Source organism: Tachyglossus aculeatus, assembly GCF_015852505.1.
Source record: "Tachyglossus aculeatus isolate mTacAcu1 chromosome 12 unlocalized genomic scaffold, mTacAcu1.pri SUPER_6_unloc_3, whole genome shotgun sequence".
Taxonomy (NCBI): Eukaryota; Metazoa; Chordata; class Mammalia; order Monotremata; family Tachyglossidae; genus Tachyglossus; species Tachyglossus aculeatus.
In genome coordinates, this window is record NW_024044830.1 from 636,225 (window position 1) to 642,736 (window position 6,512).

At 47.7% G+C, this 6,512-nt stretch overlaps 1 pseudogene; it reads left to right on the forward strand.

Annotated features, from left to right (window-relative positions):
* The first annotated feature begins 5,322 nt into the window (after window positions 1–5,322).
* Window positions 5,323–6,284, forward strand: LOC119921567 (annotated as a pseudogene).
* The last annotated feature ends 228 nt before the right edge of the window (window positions 6,285–6,512 follow it).

A 6,512-nucleotide genomic window follows, 5' to 3' on the forward strand; every position in this document is an offset into this window, starting at 1 on the left:
CTCCTCATTGCAATGTCCTACGACTGCTACGCCGCCGTCTGCCGCCCCCTGTGCTTCAAGGTCATCATGGACTGGGGGCCTGTGGGAAGATGGCGGCCTCCTCCTGGCTCAGCAGGGGCCTGTTCGGGGCGATGTACATAGCCGGGACATTACCTCTGAGCTTCTGTGGCTCTAACCTGATCCAGCAGTTCATCTGCGACATCCCTTCCTTACTGAAGATATCCTGTTCCAAAACGCACGTTGTCATCCATGTCAGCATGGCCACTGGATTTAGCTTGGCTTTCATCTCCTTCATTTTTATCGTCTACCCGTACCTGCGCATCTTACGGGCTGTGCTGAGGATGCCGGGCACCGAGGGCCGGGCCAAAGCCTTCTCCACCTGCTTGCCCCACCTTGTCGTCGTGACTTTATTCGTAATGAATGGAACCTTCGCCTACCTCAACTCCGTGTCTGGCTCCCCCTCGGCCCTGGACCTGCTGGTGTCCGTGTTCTATACCGTGGTGCCCCCAACTTTGAACCCACTTATCTACAGCCTGAGGAACCGAGACATGACGACCACCCTGAGGAGAATGATAGCGGGGAAATGCCTCTAAAACGGTGGTAGGACCTTCTTCTCTCTGAAGTCAGAAGCCCTTCTAGCCTGGGGGATTCTGGGACCCCACCCCTTGGGGTCGTTCACATGGGAGCTACTGGTGACCAAGGAGTCTCCCATGGAGAAAGATAGACAGCCAGTTTTTGAGACCTCAAGATCCAGGACCACCATGCCCGAATGGATCATTATGCCAGGCGTCTACAGAGAGTGGTGGCCATGGAGATTGGCTATTTGCATCTAGCATTTGTATAGCGATTATCATCAATCAATCAATCGAGTGCTTACTGTGTGCAGAGCCCTCTACTAAATTTTTGGGAGAGTACAATGAAACAGAATTGGTAGATACGTTCCCGTTCTGTGCCGGGCACTGTTCTAAGCGCTGGGGTACATACGAGTTGGTCGGGTTGTGCCCAATCCTTGTCCCACATGGGGCTCCATTACATAGATCAGGTAACTGAAGCCCAGAGAAGTGAAGTGACTTGCCCATAGTCACACAGTAGGTACATGGCAGAGCAGGGATGAGAACCCAGGTCGTCCTCTGACTCCCAACCCGGTATTCATTCTATTAGTCCCACGCAGTGTATTAGCGTTAACTGGCACCAGACCAAGATCAGTCCTTGATCAGGACTGTGATGGAGTGAAAATGAGGTGGCCTTTAATAATCAGTTAGTCAGTCAGTTAATCGTATAAATTGAGTACTTACGGTGTGCAGAGCACTATACTAAGTTTTTGGGAGAGTACACCATAAAAATATAATGGATACATTCCCTGACCACAGCAAGCTTACGGTCTCGAGGGGTAGGTGGACATTAATAGACATAAAAAAATGACAGATATGGATGTAAGCGCCTCGGGGATGGAACGGTGGGATGTATAAAGAGAGAAAGTCAGAGTGGGAGAAAAGGAAAGGAGGACTGTAAGGGGAGTAAGAACTGTAAGAGAAGACTAGGAAAGCCAATAGCCATGGCACCCAACTGGACGCTGGGGTTTCGGTGCTGTTAGACAAAGGGGCAGAGAAAATGCGAAGGTGGTCAATGGGATCATTCATGGATCCTGGGCCCAGAGCAGGAGACAGAACAGCTAGAAACCAGACTGTCCAGTACAAAACCAGATGCATGGTCAATCCAGCACTTACTTCAGTTAACTGCACACATGAACAGTCAATAATAATAATAATAATGGTATTTATTAAGTACTTACTATGTGCAAAGCACTGTTCTAAGCATTGGGGGGTTACAAGGTGATCAGGTTGTCCCACAAGGGGCTTACAGTTTTAATCCCCATTTTACAGACAAGGTAACTGAGGCACAGAGAAGATAAGTGACTTGCCCAAAGTCACACAGCTGACAATTGGCAGAGCCGGGATTTGAACCCATGACCTCTGACTCCAAAGCTCATGCTCTTTCCACTGAGCTACGCTGCTTCTCAGTCAATCAATCAATTGTATTCACTGAACACTTACTGTGTGAAGAGCACTGCACTGAGCCCTTGGGAGAGTATAATACAGCAGAGTTGGTAGACACGTTCCCTGCCCTCAGTGAGCTTACAATCTAGTGGGGGAGACAGACATTAATATAAATCAATAAAGTATGGATATGGACATAAGTGCTGTGGGGCTGAGGGACGGGTGAATAAAGGGTGCAAATCCAAGTACCAGGTTGAGGTGAAATCTTGGAGGAGATTTGCATAAGGCTGTGAAGGTGGGGAGAGTGAGAGCTCAGAGGAGGACCATATGACTAGTCAGTTTGCCAAAGTTTCGTTCGTTATCAGAATTTCTCTACATTATAAATTCATTGTGAGCGGTGACTACATTTGTTTATTGTTGCAATGTATGCTCACAAGGGCTTACTACAGTGATTTCCATGTGGCAAGCACTAAACAAAGACAATTGAATGAATTTGTGACCATCGGCATTCTCATTGGTGAGGGAGGTAACATTAGTGATACAGTCCGAGCTCTGCTGAACTTCGGGGACAACTTCACTTCTGGGACACCGGAGTCTTCCAGGTAACGGGTCTCTCAGGGCGATTCCGGGGCTGGTCCTGCCTGGGGAGCCTCCTCCCCCTGCCCTGCCCAGAACAGAGACTGCTGTCTCCGTGGAGCCCAGAGCACTGGTTTTATTCCAGACTCTTACCCATCACGGCCACAGACCCGCATGAGGAGACGAGGAGAAGGAAGTCAGCAGCCCCAACCCTGGACCGCCCCAGTGAGTTAAAGTCAATCGCTCAATCCATCCATCATAGTTACTGAGCACTTACTGGGTGCAGAGAACTGTATTGATATAATTGAGTTGATAAACAGGATCTGTGCCCACACAGAACTTAGAACTGACTGTGGGCAGAACTCTGTACTAAGTGCTTGGGAGAGTCCAGTAAAACAGAGTGATGATGATGATGGTATTTGTTAAGCTCTCGCTATGTGCCGAGCACTGTTCTAAGCGCTGGGGTAGGTAATCAGTTTGTCCCTCGTGGGGCTCACAGTTTCAATCCCCATTTTACAGATGAGGTTATTGGGGCACAGAGAAGTGAAGTGACGTGCCCAAAGTCAAACAGATGATAAGTGACAGACCCGGGATTAGAACCCACAAGTTAGGGCTCTTTCCATTAAGCCACACTGCTTCTCTAGTGCATAGACACAATGCCTGCCCCCAAGAATCTTAGAATCTAGTATGAAAGATAGACACTAAAATGAATTACAGATAGGGAAAGTAGTAAAATATAAGGATATGTATCAATTAATCAATCAGTCGTATTTATTGAGCGCTTACTGTGTGCAGAGCACTTTACTAAGCGCTTGGGAAGTACAAGTTGGCAACATATAGAGACGGTCTCTACCCAACAGTGGGCTCACAGTCTAGAAGGGGGAGACAGAGAACAAGACCAAACATATTAACAAAGTAAAATAAATAGAATAGATATGTACAAGTAAAATAAACAAATAGAGTAATAAATATGTACAAACATATATACATATAAAGAGGTGCTGTGGGGAAGGGAAGGAGGTAAGGCGGGGGGGATGGAGAGAGGGAGGAGGGGGAGAGAAAGGAGGGGACTCAGTCTGGGAAGGCTGAGAAGTAGCGTGTGTGAGAAGTAGCGTGGTCTAGTGGAAAGATCATGGGCCTTAGATCACCTTGTCCTAAATCAAGCTCCACCGCTTTTGCACTTTGTGACCTTGAGCAGGTCACTTCACTTCTCTTTGCCTCTGTTAACTCATCTGTAAAATGGGGATTAAGAATGTGACCCTCATGAGGGTCAGGGACTGTATCAAACCTGATTAGTTTGTATCTACCCCAATACTTAATATAGTGCCAGGCATCTAGTAACCTCTTAATAAATACCAACTAAAAAAGGGTAGGTGGTGGAGCTGGGATTATAACCCAGGCCCCCTGACTCCCAGGCTTTCCACTAGGCCACGCTGCTTCCCAATCCCACAACAGGATGGAAGGTATAGATTGCAAGGCAGGGTTGTAAAGAGGGGCAAGATAAAAAGCTAGGAATGCGGAGTAGATGGACCCGGAAAGATGGGTGTGAAATGAGAGGCCAGGCCCGGGATGTGGGTGGAAAACCCGTCGCTGTGGAGAGGAAACTGACCGCCCAAAGGAGAGAGTTAGGATTTCGGTGTTAGGAGGCGTGGACTGCAAACATCTAGTTGAAACTAGTCGAGATCAAGCTGCTAGTATCCCAAGAGAAGGACAAAGGACACTGAAGCTAAGACTAGACTAGCCTCGAAGCTCTCTGCAGGCAGGGAATGTGTCTTCCAATTCTGTTCTACTGTACTCCCCCCAAGGCTTAATACAGTGCTCTGCACCCAGTAAGTGCTCAGTAAATACCATTGATTGAGCGATTGCCTACTTGTCTGCATTTTAGGTTATAACAGAATCTATCTACCTGTATCGGATTCCCTCAGTCACTTTTAGCCGGGTTGAAGAGGAGCCTACCTGCAGAGCACACTCAAAATAAGGAAGGGAACTTGTATTAATTTTCATAACTTAAATATTAATGTCCGTCTCCTCCACTATACTGTAACCTCTCTGTTGGCAGGGAACGTATCCACTAACTCTGTTCAATCATACTCTCCCAGGCACGTATACAGTGCCCTGCACACAGGAAGTGCTCAAGAAGCACCATTAATGTTGAATAAATATTAGGCAATGTAGGTAACTCATTTCTAGACTGTGAGCCCGGTTTGTGCAGGGATTGTCTCTCTTTGTTGCTGAGTTGTACTCTCCAAGTGCTTAGTACAGTGCTCTGCACACAGTAAGCACTCAAAATGTATGATTGAATGATAATATCAGGATGCCATTATGACACTCACCAAATAGGTGTTCACAGAAATGATCAATTAATCTATGGTATTTATTGAGCACTTACTGTGGGCAGAGTGAAATAGAACTCAGTTGGGAGAGTATAGTAGAACAGAGTTGGAAGACATAAAAATATCTTTGTAAAGTGTGTGTGTGTGTGTGAGAGAGAGAGAGAGAGAGAGACAGAGAGACAGAGAGAGAGACAGAGAGAAACAGAGAGGGAAAAAAGGGTGGGTGGGGGGGGGGTGTTAGGACCGCAAACCCTTTTTCATTGCTCCAAAGCCATTGCTTTCCTATCCTGGGTCTCTGTGAAAATGAAAATGCAGACTTAGAAGACAAAACGGACAGAGGCTGAGTTGAAAATGAAATTTGAAATGTTCAGATTCCTTCCTGTAAATGTGATCCTTGGGAAATCCCCATATAATCCATGAAAATGGGAAACACCAACAAGGTGAGAGAATTCCTCCTACTGAGATTCTCGAAGGTCCGCGAGTTGCAGCTGCTCCATGCTGTGCTGTTCCTCCTGGTCTATCTGGCGGCCATGATGGGGAATCTCCTCATCGTTGCTGTCACTGCCCTCGACCAGCGCCTCCACACCCCCATGTACTTCTTCTTCTGGATGCTGTCCATCCTCGCCCTCTGCTACATCTCCATCACCGTACCCAAATCCATCCACAACTCCCTGATCAATTGCAGAGCCATCTCTCTATGGGGCTATGTGGCTCAGGTTATTTTAGTGATTTCGTTTGCTTTCTCGGAGTTGTCCCTCCTCAGGGTGATGTCCTATGACTGCTACGGTGCCATCTGCCTCCCCCTGCGCTACGAGATCATCATGGACCAAGGGGCCTGAGGGAACATGGAGGCTGCCTCGTGGCTCAGCGGGGGCCTGTTCAGGGCGGTATACACAGCCGGGACATTAACACTGAGCTTCTGTGGCTCTAACCTGATCCAGCAGTTCTTCTGTGACATCCCTTCCTTACTGAAGATCTCCTGTTCTGATATGCACGTTTTCTTCGATGTAAGCGTGGCCACTGCGTTAAGCTTGGCTTTCTTCTCATACATTTTCATCGTCTTCTTGTACTGCACATCTTCCGGGCCATGCTGAGGATATCAGCCGCCGAGGGCCAGACCAAAGTCTTCTCCAGCTGCCTGCCTCACCTCGTCATCTTCACCATCTTCCTCTCGACTGGAGCTGTTGCCTATCTCAAGCCCGTGTCAGACTCCCCCTCGACTCTGGACCTGCTGGTGTCCGTGTTCTGCACCACGGTACCCCCTGCCCTGAACCCCCTCATCTACAGCCTGGGGGACCAGAACATGAAGGCCATCATTGGGAGGGTCCTGCAGGGGTATACATTTATCAAGAATAAAGATCCCCTCTTGTTGACCTAACATTTCCCCCCAGAATGTTTCCAAACCCTATGGTTGTGAACTGCACTGCTCTAAGTATTTTTGTTTGAATGAATGTTTCACCTTTCATTCATTCATTCATTCATTCGTTCAATCGTATTTATTGAGTGCTTACTGTGCGCAGAACACTGTACTAAGCGCTTGGGAAGTACAAGTTGACAACATGTAGAGACGGTCCCTATCCAGCAGCGGGCTTACAGTCTAGAAGGG